This window comes from Marmota marmota, unplaced genomic scaffold (genome assembly GCF_001458135.2).
Source record: "Marmota marmota marmota unplaced genomic scaffold, marMar, whole genome shotgun sequence".
Classification (NCBI taxonomy): Eukaryota; Metazoa; Chordata; class Mammalia; order Rodentia; family Sciuridae; genus Marmota; species Marmota marmota.
In genome coordinates, this window is record NW_026000019.1 from 26,418,585 (window position 1) to 26,434,442 (window position 15,858).

At 41.8% G+C, this 15,858-nt stretch overlaps 1 protein-coding gene across 7 annotated transcripts in view; it reads right to left on the bottom strand.

Annotated features, from left to right (window-relative positions):
* LOC107147452 (carboxyl-terminal PDZ ligand of neuronal nitric oxide synthase protein) overlaps nucleotides 1-15,858 on the bottom strand; it is a 323,970-nt gene that overhangs the window by 131,757 nt on the left and 176,355 nt on the right. The window lies entirely within an intron of this gene.

Here is a 15,858-nt window from a genome sequence, read left to right on the forward strand (position 1 = left end):
TCAGACACTAGCAGCATCCTAAGACTGTCTATTCAAACATAAGAGACTGTTTGTATTGTTGGAAATAGACTGCTGTGCTTATAGAGGGAAACCAGTACTTTCTTTCAAGTGTTTATAATTAATAGTCTGATTTACAGCTCCAGAAACATCTTAGGAATGCCTTTATGAACGTGGGATAGTCTTTCAAAAGTCTGGAAATGTTGCTCAAATCAGTCACCCAAAAGCAATTTAATTCAGAAAAGATGAGAGAACAACTGGGGTGTGGTCACGGAGAGGACATGTGTATACAAACACATGGGCTCTCTGTCCCAGATAATAAGAATCACAACTAGACAACCCTATGAGAGATCTCCTTTTCTAGCCAGTATCAGCAATGGTAAACAACAGATGCTAAACCTTACCATGGTGGCCACAGACAGAGGGAAAGGGCCCTGTATTAGGCAGGGTTCTTAAGTTTACACATAAAATCAGCCATCAGAGGTCCTAATAGAACACACCAAACATTGTCCACTCACCACTGAAAACCCCCATTACATCCTTTGCCAACCCCAAAATTATCCCCATTGTTGACTTTATATCAAACCCACTAGGTTTATAAGCACTTAAATGCAGTATTTAATGATGATAAATCCTAAAGAGACCCACTTACTTATCTCAGAGGTAGACTGGTTTGTGGGCACACTACCCTGTCTGAGAACTCACATCTAAGAGGGAAGCAACATAGAGAATTAAAAATGATATGAACTGAACATCAACAGCTGTCAGAATATCACCCAGTCCCACAACATGTCAGCCGGGCACTATTGTCAGATGATTTCCACTGCACATTTCAAGGGTGTTATTATGGGGAGACGTAAATATCTGGAGCTGGGAGTTGGGCCAGGGAAGAAAAGACATGTGGAACCACAAAAGACCATTTATGTATCAACACGGGGAGTAAATAGAGGTGAGAAAGAAGAATTGTGAGACATAGTGCCAGATTACACGGAAGAAAAAGATTACAGATAAAATGAGTGGTTGGAGCTGCATTGTATGCCTCCCATCTAGTCGGGCTGTTCATATGTCAATATTCCCTTAACCACCATCACCACCTTCTACATCCCACTCATATTCCTGGTGTGGCACACAGGGGTAAGAGGACACTGCAGGGCATACAAAAAATTACTAAGGTATGGTTTCTGTTCTTATGGGGTTCACAGGCATTCCATTGTCATAAATACTGTGTAACAAAGAAGGATGACTAAAGGTTTTCCAGACAGAGAAGGAAAGAGGGGAACATAAGGGCTGGGGGAGATTGGGTAAGAACAAGTGCAGAAAGCTCTAGACAGTGTTAAGCAAATGCAAACAGTCCTGTGCTGGAGGAAATGAGGAAGGAGTGGTTTGAAACAAGGCTCAAAATCTAGCCAGGGAACAGATTCTGGCCAATTTTTTAAATATCCAAAACCAGGCAATAAATCTGAAATACTTGATTAATGGAGTTGCTTAAAGGAAGAAACGTTCTCACCAAAATTTAGATAAAGAAGAGAAGCTTTTATGGCCAGAAGAAAAATCTAAAGAGATGGAAGCTTAATCAGATCCAGCAACCTCAGGCTATGCTCATGGTGAGCCATGGCACCAAGTTGGTCCTCTGGCCTGAAGACACCACCCATAAAATGGCAGCCACTAGCACTGCAGATGAGGTTGCCTCTGACAGTGTCTACACACATGCCTGGCTTTCTTACTCTTCACAAAGATACTTAAAGGCACTTAGATAAAATGACATATACATATGTGAACTTCGCTGGTTTCCTCCGTCTTCCGGATGTGCCAACTCCCTGGTCTTGGTCAACTTCTTTCCAGAGCTCCTTCTCTAAATATTCCTCCAACCAAAAGTTTCTGCTGCATCTGTCATAAGTATAGGCCTGCATATGGGTGGCTGTGTAATAAGCTAAATTTTTATTGTCTTAGACCCCTACCTGCCCATCTGTGCTTTTATTTTATCTCCAGTATGATTCTTTCACCTATAACTCCTTAGCTTTCTGACCAATGCTTGTAAAAGGGCTGAACAAAAGTTAGCCTGACCTAGGAACAACTTGAAGCAAGAAGAGGATGCCCTGTAAGTGGTAGGCACTAGAAGTATTAGATGACTGAAGGGTAGAGCTCATCCAAAATAACTGATTTCTTAATGAGGGACACATTCATAGGCAGTTGTTAATAGGTGATTGGAGAGCACCAGGTCAAAAAAATCAAAGGCCCTAGCTGGGCACACCAGTGCACAGCTATAATCCCAACCACTGGTAGGCTGAGGCAGGAGAATAACAAGTTCAAGATCAGTCTGACCAACTTAGCAAGATCCTGTCACAAGATAAAAATAAAAAGGACTGTGGATGTAGTTCAATGGTAGAGCACCCCAGGGTTCAATCCCCAATACCAATAAGATAAAATAAATAAAATAAAATAAAATAAAATAAAAAATCGAAGTCCCAGGCATCCCAAGACTCAGACCAAATGTGTAAGGGACCCTAAGACTATGAGAAATTAGTTTTGCATCATCAAGCACTCATTCTCAAGAGACAGTAGACCCCATTACTCCACATAAGAAGCCACACATTTATGTGTGCATGTGCACATTTAGGGGTGTGTCTATGGAAGAGGAATAATAATGTGTATGTGTCTGAGAGAGGAAGAGGGAAAGCAAACTAAGTGGGTTTCCACGCCTAGGGAGGCAATGTGGACAAGGAGAGTGAGTGATGCTGGCATTCAAGGATGCTCAGTTTACACAAGCAGGTCAAAAAGGACACAGCAAGTTAAATAGTGTCTACGACCAGTGTAGTCTTTAGTCAACAACTGAAAACCCCAAGGATTCACAAAGAGAATCTTTTGTTTTTTGTTTATGTTGTGGTACTGGGGATTGAACCCAGGGTGCTATACCACTGAGCAATATCCCTGACCCTTTTTATTTTTCATTTTGAGAGAGGGTCTCCCTAAGTTGCAGAGGCTGTCCTCAAACTTGCAATCCTCCTGCCTAAGCCTCCTGAGTCACTGATAGACTGGTTTGTGGGCACACTACCCTCTCTGAGAACTCACATGTAAGAGGCAAGCAACACTGCACCCAGCTAGAAGTCAGAATGTCATAGAGACCTTTCAGAAGGGGAATAAAATCCATTAGAAGATTCAGTTTGGCTCAAAGTCAAAATAAGGAAAACAGCTACAGGAACATTTACCAACACATCAGATGACAGACGGTCAAAATCATCATTCAGATGCTCTGCCATATGCCAGATATATTCTCATGGGCTGGACTATGTGTACAGTTGATACTTTATTTCCTACCTCCACACCTTTACTGCAATTTACCCAATTCTTATTAATCATATTTCTTTCCGTAACATCTGGGCCTGCTTGTTCCTGTAGAAAATAATCACTGAAGCTGGGTGCCCTGGAGCACTCTGGTAATCCCAGTGACTCAGGAGGCTGAGGCAGAAGGATCAAAAGTTCAATACCAGTCTCAGCCACCTAGCAAGACCTTCAACAACTTAGTGAGACCTTGCCTCAAAATAAAAAAAATAAAAAGAACTGGGAATGTAGCTCACTGGTAAAGAGCCCCTGGGTTTAATCCCCAGTACCAGAATAGAAATAAAAGAAAAACTGGCCTACTTTTGTTTTTCAACCTTTCTGTTGTGCATGCAATAAGTTCACAATATTATAGAAGTCATTCTCCAAAGGATCCACTTGACCTTGCTTGTTTCAGGCCACTGAATAAAACTCTTACCCTGGCTGGGACTCCTGTCCTGATCAGCACCTTATTACACAGCAGTGAAACATCGAGACAGGGGAAATCAGAGAATATGGATACCACAAAACAATTCATTGCCTGTCTGTAAAACAAATAATCTTCATCAGTAAATGCCCTGCATCTAAAATCTCACCCCTAAGCCAGCCATCCAGATCGCTTGGCAAGAAATAGTAGAAGAAACAGCCTCCTGGGAAAGAGTCTGAAATGCTGACTCCTGTTTGCCCAGGGACAGCTGGAAAGGCAAGTGCAGGAAAAATGCTGACCCTAGCTTCCTGAGGAAGAGCCACCTCATTCACGAATACCAAAGATGAGGTGGGGGTGGGAGTGATGGATCTATAATACAAACTCTGGGAGCCACTTCAAAATAAAATGCTGTCAAGGTCATCTCTGAGCCCTTGTACTTTAGAACAACCCAACAGACGCTAATTAACCCTCCTGATTCCACAGCCCCAAGGGAGATGTAAACGTGTTAACATGAGCACATTCAATAGGTACTATTCCTGGAATTCTAAAAGCTTTTTAGAGGGCCTTTGGAAGAAAAGCATTTGACGGTATCATAGAATGCCTGGTATCATAGAATGCCGGAACTGAAATGGACCACAAAGAATGTCTTTAGGGAGGAAACAGGAATTGTGGAAAGAATATGGACTTGGAGAAAAAATTGGATCCAAAGGCAGATCAGACATCTACCATCTGTGTGAGCCCCAGGAAGTTATTCAAACCATCTAAGCCTCAGCCTCAGCCTCTATCTGCAAAAGAGAAATACAACACACATTGCAAACTGTATTGGTAAAATGCCTGGCTCTGTTCCTGGCTCATTGTGGTCTAGAGTTACAACATAATCTGTAATATTTGATAGACTATGATATACTCTAAAGCACTGTAGTAGCTTATAACTTAGAGCAACCTATCTGCATATCCCTTTTTTGTACCCACTCACTAGTCCCATCCTCTCATGGCATGCTCACCGCTGTAAACACATCCACATACACTCTGAAAGCCTGATATTCCTTACTGAGCCCATCACCTGCTATGCCCAGAAAGGTGGTAGTGGAGCTCTCTTGCCAGCTCTACCTCTTTAGCGGTCCAAGTTTCTTATGCTGTTTTCATCTAACAGCCCCTCTGTTTGCTCTTGAGACATTCTCACCTCTGTCCAACGGGTACCTCAGCTCTGCTATTTCCTGCTCCTATATGCTAATCTCCTTTCCATCAAGGCCTTTGGCTTCTGTTGGGGAAATTAGCCATGGGCACATGTGGCAGGGGCAATATTATTGTTCACCCATTCACACACACATGATGGTCCCGCCAAGCTGCTCCTGGTCACCAGAAATCTCAGCTAGATGGCATGTGTTCTACAAACTTCAGCCCCCAATACAATAATGAGAACCAGGCCTCCCAATAACTAAATGCTCACTTAATGGGGACTTAATCCATAATCATTTACCAAGAACTTACTGTGGCCAAAACCTACTATGAGATGAAAATGAGGCATGGACTAAAAAATTTAGAGACAATGACACAAACATTTCATCCTTCATCAGAAGCTCCTACTAGAATAATAAAAAGGGTACTTTATGTACATTTTATTTTATTTGTGGTACTGGGGATTTAACCCAAAGGTGTAAAAAAAAAAAATAAAAGATCTAGGGATGTAGCTTAATGGTAAAGTGCCCCTGGATTCAATTCCCAGTTCCAGGAGAAAAAAAATGAAGTTAGTGCATTTTAGAGAAACCAGCTTATGTTAACTCTTTCCAGGTGGGTGACAGGGATTTAAGATATCCTGCTTCCTTATGAACTGTGACCAGACAGGACGATGGGGGCTCAGGACCACAACTGTCTGTTGCTCTGTTTAAATGGTTAGACCAGTGCTACCGTGGCAATGCAGAGAGAAGGCTGGTTGAGGAAAGGTGTGGTTAGAGGAAACCAATAGGATTTTTTTTTAATTTAAGGGAGACAATTGCTGTTGACATTCCTGTCTAATAGACTTATATTTAGAATATATAAACGATTATCAAAACTTGCCAGATGCAGTGGTGCCCACCTGTAACCCTGACTCGAGATGCTAAAGCAGGAGGATCACAACCTGGGCAACTTACTGAGATCCTGTCTCAAAATAAAAAATAAAAGGTCAGAAGTAGAGTACCTCTGGATTCAATCCCCAGGACCACAAAGAAAAAAAAAGTTTTCAAAACTCATAAGAAAACAATCCAATTTTTAAAAAGTAGGTAAAAGATTTGAACAGACACTTACCTAGCATGTGTGAGGCACTGGGTTCGATTCTCAGCACCACATAAAATAAAGGTCCATCAACAACTTAAAAAAATATTTTTTTAAAAAAGGTATGTAGATGGCAAACAAGCTTTTGAACAGATGTTCAGCATCATTAGTCATAATGAAAATGCAAATTAAAATCATAATGAGAGGCCACTATATAACTCTAAGAACGGCTAATAATTTTAAAGATTGGCCATATCAAATGTTGGTGAAGGTGCTATGGAAGTGGAATTCTCAAACATTGCTGTTGGCAACACAGAATGGAGCTGCCCCACTGGAGAAGGGTTTGCAGTGTCTTCAGATGCTAAATGTACACCTGCCATATGACACAGCCATTCCACTTCTAGGTATTTGCTCAACAAAAATGAAAGCATATATCTGTGCAGAGATTTGTGAATGTTCATAGCAGTTTTAACTATAATAGGCAAAACTGGAAGCAACTGAGATGTCCATCAGCTGCTGCCTTTTTGACATTGCTTTTTGAATGAGACATTTTAAAATCCTGTCAACTAATCAGGTTTGGTAGAGAAATGGATGTTTTGGTCTAAACATCTGTTTAGACCAAAATACTGGACTGATTTTTTAGTATATCCAAAGTAAAATATTCTTTTTGGCAATGAGTTGCTGATCCTTTCCTCTAAGACTCAGGTGGATTGTTTTAATGATAGATGATGACAGATGAAAGTTTATCTTTTTCATCAAACCAAATTGTTTAAAAGAACATACTTAGCTCTAACCACTTGCTCTTTTAAAGCATTTTATTTATACTAGCATTAAAACATTGGGGGAAAGGTCACTCTCCCAAAGATGGCAGGCCAGATGCCTTTGTGGCTAGAATTCTTCCCAAAGAGACAAGAGTAGCAGCCAAAAAAAAAATGTTTCAAAGGAAGATGGAGTAACAACCACCTGCCCATGAGAGAGCTGAGATTTCTGTGATACATATGCATCTGTTGAGATTCCCTTTAAAATCCATTTTTTTTATTTCATCATTTTGAGCTCCTGATATATGCTGAGCATGGAGATACAGGAAATAAGATTTGGCTCAGTCTTGTCTTTAAAAAATCTTATAGTCCAGTGAAGAGAAAGGCAAATGCACAGGACAATAAACAATGATTAACGCTATGGTGGAGATGGCCATCGGATGCTGTTAAAAGAGCACAAGAGTCCTTAATAAAGGATAGGGAGGTGATTGATCAGGAAGCACTTCAGAATTTCTCTTAGATATCTTACCTTGGTGCTGGGTGTTATGGCATGAATTCCTAGCATTAGTAGGAAAAAAATGGTCTTTCTATCTAAGGTATTATAGTATAGTGACGAGAATGAGCTTAATACACATTGGAATAAGATGACTGAGTTAACAGTAGTATAATGTGGTAGAAATAATACTGCTGTGAGATTCAATGAGGACACAGAGAACCTGGAATGCTTGCATGCTGCTAGTAGAAATGCAAACTAGAATAGTCACTTTGGAAAAACTTGGTAGTCTCTTAAAAAGTTAAATGTATATCTATTGTCATGGTCTGGATGTGAGGTGTCCTCCAAAAGCTCCTGTGTTAATGCAGGAATATTCAGAGGTGAAATGATTAGATTATAAGGGTGATAACCTGAGTGGTACATCCTAGTTTGTATGGACTACCTGGGTGGACTGTAGGCAGGTGGGGCATGGCTGGAGAAGGTAGGTCACTGGGGGCATGTCCTGGAAGGGTGCATCTTCCCTGCAATCCCATTTGCCCCCATAAATGCACCTGCTTCTTTGTGTCATATGAGTTGAGCACACTTCTCCACCATGCCCTTCTGCCATGATGTTCTGCCTCATCTTGGGCCCAGAGCAATGGACTTGGCCAACCACGGACCAAACCTCTGGAACTGTGAACCCAAATAAACTGTCCCTCCTCTAAGTTATTCTTTTTTTTTTTTTTTTTTTTTAGTATTTGGCAGTCACAACATCTTTGTTTGTATGTGGTGCTGAGGATCGAACCCGGGCCGCACGCATGCCAGGCGAGCATGCTACCGCTTGAGCCACATCCCCAGCCCCTCTAAGTTATTCTTGTCAGGTATTTTGGTCACGGTGATAAAAAGCTGACCAATACACCTGACATATGATCCAACTATTTCACTTTGGGGTATTTATCAAAGGGAAATGAAAGCATATTTCAACGCAAAGACTTACATGTGAATGCTCATAGTAGCTTTAACTGGCCTCGAATCTGCTTCTACTAAGTTTTTAAAAAATACTTTAATTGTAGATGAACACAATCCTTTCATTTTATGTATTTTTATGTAGTGCTAAGGATTGAAACCAGTGCCTCACATGTGCTAGGTAAGCGCTCTACCACTGAACTACAATCCAGCCCCCTACTTGGCTTTTAAACTATGGACACACCATTTACTAGGTCTGTCGGCTTCCGGTTTTAAAAATTCTAATATGAAGAGCCTAGTATATGATGGGTCAGGTCCATTCTAGCTCTCCTATTTGTACTGTGTTGAGGAAAGATCTAAACAGGAAGGAGCACGGCCAGCTTATCCTCTTGGAGAAATTTGCCTCCATGAAGCAGAGAAGATGTTGTTGAGAAGAAATGCCATCCCTTATAAGGTTGAGAAAAATTGTGGGAGTCAGAGATTTTTAAATCTCTGGAAATAATTCTGTAGAAATTATATTTAAAGCTAAATCATAGAATGAATCTCACTTACCATGGAGCAAGGCCATAGTCCTGTCAGCTGCCACCCTTCAAAAACCCCTTTTTGATAGTCTGGTTTTATATTAGTGCTAGATTCTTGTTGGTTATCAACAAAGACATATACACAAGGATTATAACTCCTACCATGTCTTGAATCATCCTGGTTTTGCCCTTCCTGCTTGTAGGGCTGACCAGTGCCACCAATCTTGTGATTGAAAGGCATTTTCTCTCCTTGCCTCTTTCTTTCATGATCCTTCCTTTCTGATCCCTTAAAACAGATGATTCTGATCTGAGAGTATCCCCACAGTGCATAATAGTGTTATTTGAAATAAGAACATTATAAGGAACTTTTGCAGAATGAGAAGAATTGAACTGTGTTTTCTAGTCTCTGTCTCATCCAATAGCACCTGAATGTTCCATTATCTGACTCCTGGAGTGCCCAGGGTTGAGTGACCTTTCCTGGAATAGATGTATGGTGCTACAGTCCCTCCTGGCAGCTTTGTAAGTACTTATTTCATAAGATGAACTTCAAGGATGTGACAAATATGGAAAAGCTGTTAGACTTGGGTAGCAGTGGTATGATTTCTGCTCTTGCTTCTCTTTCTAGACTCCAGAGCTTCCCCAACTCCTATTCTCTATGTGTAGCAGGTTTGACAAAATACCTGTCGGATTCAGTTTTTGTTTCCTCCCAAGGTATCCTCTTTCTATCCCTATTATTACAGAAGAACTTTCCTGAAATTGCAGCATCTTAGTCTCTATGGAAATTATCCTCCCAGGATTACTTGGTGAAAAGGTCTAATTGTCAGACTTGATGGGTATACATGATCTGATGGCCTCGACAAAAAGGCAGTGGTGAGCACATATTCTGTCGTCTCTTCCACAATTTTAATATTACAGTAATTGGTAATAACTACATTAAAATGACACCAAAAAATTATTATGGTTCTGCCTGGAATAAAAAAAGTCAAAAGTCTTCTGTAGACACAGGTGTGGCAGTTGAAGTAACCCATTGCCATGGAGTTTGACAAATGATAGATAATTCTTTGATAAGGTTTTTTATCATAGGAAATGGACTGGCAGTAACTATCCCCATGACATAGAAGAGACAACTGAGGCTCAGGCAGAGGAAGTGGCCAACATCATGCAAATAAGTGATGAGACTAGCCTTCAAATTCTGATCTGACTCGATGCTAAGATGTTATCCATATGCTTTTCTATGTGTTTGTTATTTATGGAACTTTCCTAATTTATTCATAATATTCTTTCATTAGATTTTAAAAACTGAACACTTTAATAGCAGTGGGTATTATGAGGTTGTAGCAAAAATCAAAGTGACTTTTACTGTGCTTCTCTTTCACCTGGAAAAAGTTTTAGAAGAGATTGGGTGGATAGTTTTCTTTCAACCCTGCAGCTCAAGTATTTGGGTCTGGACCATGCTGATGAGCATCACACTTGAGTGTTTGCTCTAGAGATCCTGGATGAAGGGCCCAGTAGTTGAGTGGAGGTCATTCTTATTCACTCCAACACAATTAACAAGAAACACGAGCATTCATGTCCTTAATTCATTTCTTCTGGAGATTAGACATTTTGTTATATACACACCATTAAAGTCATCAGGGATCCACCTCAATGTCTTTTTCATCTTGACTTAAATCCAACTCTTCTTGTTTCCATCTCCATCAAACCACAACCACCACTACCCCCCTTCCTTACTGTCAAGGGGTGATGGACAATAGATGGTAGCAACAGTTTCTATGGTAACAGCATCTGAGTCATCTCCTTGGAAACCTGCATAAAGGCCTTCCATCTCCAGACCAGCTCAGTGCAACTTCGAAGGGCTTTGTTCCCTTGAATGGATCAGCATGGGGGAGCAAGCTCTCCCGGGCTTTGGCCACTGCAGTTTCCTTTGGCTCCCAATGCTCAGGGCACTTTGGATATAGAGTTGGATTCAACCAAATATGGGGGATGGTGGGGTGGAGAGTGCTTTTCTCAGCCTAGCCCAAAGTCAGAATGTATTTTCCCTGGTCCAGCACCAGATTCCCTGCAGACTTAGCCAATAGATATCTCACTATTTTAGATGTCCATATGACTCAACCAGGCTCCCACAGTGACCATCTATGGAAAGAATAAAGCAATATTGCATCTGGACACAGACGAGCTGGATATTTTGGCATGGTCATGAAGAGAATCCTGAAATAGGGCACCATGGGGCAACTTGTAAGAGTTCCTTTCCTTATGGTGTCCTTCAAAGTCAGCAGTTTTGTTAGTTTACTGAAAGCAGAATGGTTTCCAACAGCTAAGAGGATTAATTCTCTTGTCATCATCCACACCAAGTAAGAATCACAAACACTCCCATTGTGCTTCATATTTTCCAGATCATTTTCACATACATGAGGTCAATTAATCATTTATTCAATTGTTCAACACATGTGGACTTAAATCCTACTATGTACCATGTAGTGGGTTGGAATTTGGGACACAATAGTGAAAGAAAAATAGATCTAGTCCCTCCCTAATGAAGTTTATAGATATGAAGAATGAATGATAATCAGATAATTACAGGTGAGTGTAAGCATTTGTGTTATCTTTTTATTTTTGTGAACAAAATACCTGATAAGCTGCAGGAGGAAAAGCTTATTTTGAGCTCATAATTTCAGAGATTCAGTCCATAATCAACCAACTCCAGTGCTCTGGGCCCAAGGTAGGCAGAACATAATGGCAGAAAGGCAAGGTAGAGGGAAGCTTATAAGCAGCCAGAAGTAGAAAAGAGAGAGAGACAGCACACACAAGCATGTGGTGCCAGGAACAAAATGTAAACCCCAAAGACACACCCCTCAGTGGCCTACTTCCTCTATCTACAATGTACCTGCCTATAGTTATCACCCAGGACAACAGTCCTTTCAAATTTATTAATCTATCCATTGATTAGGTTACAGCTCTCATAATCTAAGCCTTTCACCTCTGTACATTCCTCCATTGTCTCACGTGAGTTTTTGGTGGACACCTAATATTTAAACCATAACAACATTCAACATGGATCTGCTCTAATAGAGCTGGTACATGGTATCAGAGTAATGACAGGAGGATTTGACCTACTGGGGACATGTTCCCTTAAGAAGTATTGGAGGAATAGTAACTAATAGGGCCTTTACGGACAAGGAAGCAAAGACTGAAGGGTGAAAAGATCTCCCCATAGTCTTACTAACACTAAATCTAAAATGACAGTTGTGAGAAGTGAACCCAGGACTTGGGCAGTCAATCCTACTCCTGGTTACCTATGCTGTTGCTCAGAGCAAGGCCTAGAGTCTGTCTTAGGCCAGGTAGCCAAGGGGGTTCTCCCATTTCTCTTTTCATGGATGTTCTGATCAGTTTTAGGACCAGGCTTATTATGTATTAGCCCTGAAACCTTATTTTTTATTTTTATTTTTGCAATCAAGGGATTGAACCCAAGGGCACTTTACCACTATACATCCCTAGACCTTCAATTTACTTTATTTTATTTTATTTTGAAACAGGGTCTCACTGAGTTACTAAGGCTGACCTGGAATTTTCGATCCTCCTGCCTCAGCCTCTTGAGTCACTGGAATCACAGGCATGCACCAGAAAGATGCACTAACTTCAAATCTTCAAATGAGTAGTTCTCAACAGGGAGCAGTTTTGCCCTCCAATATCTGGCCATATCAAAGACATTTTTCTTTATTACAACTGGGCAAGAAAATAGTTGCTACCAGCATCTAGTGAGAAGCCAGAAATACTGCTAAACAAATGCACAAATAAGCCACCTACATAAAGAATTATCTGAAAACTGTTTTACGTTTATTAACAGATTTTTTAAAATATGGCAACAGAAATAAGGTGCAGTAGAAATCATACTGAATAGAGAGCCAGGAACTTTGAGTTCTCTCCCCACCTCTGTCAATCAACATGCTGTATAACCTCAGACAAAGCACTTAATCTCTTAAAATACCACATTCCTCATCTGTATAATACAAGGGGCTAACCTAAATTATCTCTAAATTCTCCTCCAGTAGCAAGAAAATGTAATCCTATGATTATTTATTCAAAACCACATAGAGCTTACAGTAGTCATGAAAATATCCCTGCATTCCATGCTTAAGGAGTTTAACAAGATGTTGACAAAGGATGTGCCAAAGGAGTAGACTATGAGAATGTCCCACAGGGAAGAGTGGAAACCAAATGCTGATCCCAGTAGTGACCTTGCCTCCAGAGAGTAAAGACAGGCTTCTGGAACCTGCCCAGCAGTCTTGGGATCCAGGTGTTCCCTAAATAGACCCTGTCCCACCAGTCAGACTCCCCCTCTGTCCACCATTCCACCCACACTAGCTCAACTTCAGTGATACAAATATGACATAAAGAACAAATCTGAATTTCACAGCAGAGCTGGTAAAAACACCTTCGTGGCCAATTCACCTGGCAGAGCCAGTCTCCAACTTAAAAGCAAGACCCTGCCAATGATAAAGTGTCTTTGAAAATTAGATAGAGCTGTGATAGGAGGAAAGTCGTCTCATAGCAGGACCCTGGGACTCACCTCAATCAAACAACAGATCTTGCTGCAGACCCAGGCAAAACAAGCCCTGAATCCTAATCAAGTTTCTGTCACTCATGCACCCTGGGGTGATAAGGGGATCCTTCACCAATTCTTATAACAGCTATTTTGCAGGTTAAATGAGGTTGAAAATTGCTCCTCTGGGGTCCCTGCAAGAACGGACAGCTAAATTTTGGATAGCTCATGGGTAAAGTTCTTTAATTTCAAACTTGTTGAGAGCCACAGCCAAAGGGGCCCCAGCAAACTTCCAGCTGCCAGCAAACTTCCAGCTGCCGGCTGATGATTGGCTCACAGCGGCCCCAGCAACATCTAGCTGATTGGCTCCTCGGCCCCAGCAACATCTAGCTGATTGGCTCCTCTGCGGTGATGCTCATTGGACTGTTTCCCTGCCCTTTCAGACCACGGAGCTGCTCATTGGGGGACTTTTTTGGCTCCGCCCACGTGACCCAGCCAATCGGCCTCAAGAGCAGGAGGATTGTGGGAGGTGGAGAGAGGCTTGTGTGGGAGAGAGAGGCTTGTGGAAAGCCGGTGGTGGCAGTTGAGGCTCTGAGGATTTTTCCTGAGAGGCTGTTTTGTTTGGCGTGTGTGGTTCTAAAAATAAAGTTAGTTTCTTTTGACAAGTGGCTCCTGATTGTGCCCAGCCAGACTGCAGCACAAACTGACTAAAAATTAGAAACATTAATTAAGAAAGAATACTTACTTGCCTCTCAGAAGCAATCCCAAGAGCTGCTTCTAGATAGTCCTGATGAAAACACATGACTTTCTGCTTTAGTAGGTCGGTTAAGAGCGGGGGCTAAGGCCAGCTCCTAGGGAGCAAGGCTGAGGCAGGAGGACAGAAAGTTCAAGGTCAGTCAGCCTTGGCAGCTTAGGGAGATCCTGTCCCAAAATAAAAAAGAAAAATGGCGGGGGATGTAGCTCAGTGTCAGAGCGCCTATGGGTTCAATCCCCAATACCACCAAAAAAAAAAAAAAATAGTGAATATCTTGGTCTCTGAAAGGATATATGTTCCTATGCTGGAGCCCACTGCTCCTCACCTTCGCCTGCCTCATTCGCTTCTCCTCCCTCTCCACTAACCAGTGTGTATAAGGCAGGACCCTGAGGAGCTTGCCTTTATTTTCCAGTTACAGCCTTACCCCTCTTACCTCCTTGGGGCCTGTCTGCCACAGTAACGCTTACCTGACACTCTGAAGCAAAACCACTGTAGACTCTTGCAAACAGTTGAACTAATCAAGATGTCAGGCCCAAAGCAGAGAGTACTGTTTATTACCAGATTAAAGACTGAGAACAGTAGGCTTCCACAGTGACGATCCTTATTTAATCAGGCTCCTGCTTTGCCTGCCGTGGTGGAGGGGCTTGTATGTCGGTGTACTAGGGGGGATGCCAAACCCAAAGCAACATGCAAAATAAATTCCTCTTTATTAAAGAATGCTCATTTAACTTCCTCTTCTGTTTTTTCCTGGCCCCTCCTTCCCAAAGACTAATTAGCAATAAAAGCTGAGAGGCAGCTGGAGGTCTTATGCTCACGACTAAACTGGAAGATGTAGGTAATTTCTTTTGTCCTGATTTGAGCCCTTTCTCCACTGGGTCATCTGAGTCACTGCTCCCATCAATTCTTGGAAGCTGATGATTATAGATACTATTTCTATATAACAAATTACATCTGCAGTCTAACCACCATTTTCTTTTGCTCATGCTTTTGTGGGTAAGGAATGCAGAGAGGGTTGGCTGGGCAGTTCATGTCGAGGTTTGTCATGCAGACAGTCACAGAAGGATGTTGGACAGGACTGCAGTCATCTGAGGGCTTCACTAGGCTGGACAGCCAAGATGGCTCACTCACACGCTGGCAGATATGCTGGCTGTCAACTGGGAGCCCAGCTGGAGGTGTCACCAGAGTGCCCACACGTGGCCTCTCCAGCATGGCTCTATCAAACTAGTCTGCTTCTGACTTGGCAGCTAGTATCCCTCAGAGTGAGCAGTAGCTGGCCTGGCCATTTCTTGGACCCAGTCTCAGAAGTCAGATACATCTATTACACTCTGTTGTTTAAGTGAATCATGAAGGGCAGCCCAGAATTCAAGGAGAATAGTCACAGACTCCACTTCTCAATGAGACTGGGCTGTCAAATAATTTGCAGACATATTCTAAAACCCTCAACTGACCTGTTCGATTGTCTTAAAATTTCCATCCGGTTGAAATCAGGAACTGTGTTCACTACTCTCTCAATCCTAGCTGAGTGTCTGGTACATAGTGGGTGCTTGATAAATGCAGGATGAATAAAGGAATACAAGAATAAATGAATTTCTAGAGTAAGGAAACTTCTAGATCAATATTTTGAGAGGAGGCAGGAAGATCACAAATTTAAGGCAGCTTCCATAACTTAGTGAGTCTCTGCCTCAAAATAAAGTAAAAAAAGTAAAAATGGCTGGGTTATGTAGCTCAGTGGTAGAGTGCCCCTGGTTCAATCCCCAGTACCATGAAAAGGTGGGGGGGGGGGCAATAACAGTACACCTCACAGAGTCATGAGGATAAACTGACTCAATATGTACCAAATGGCCAGAGTTGCCTA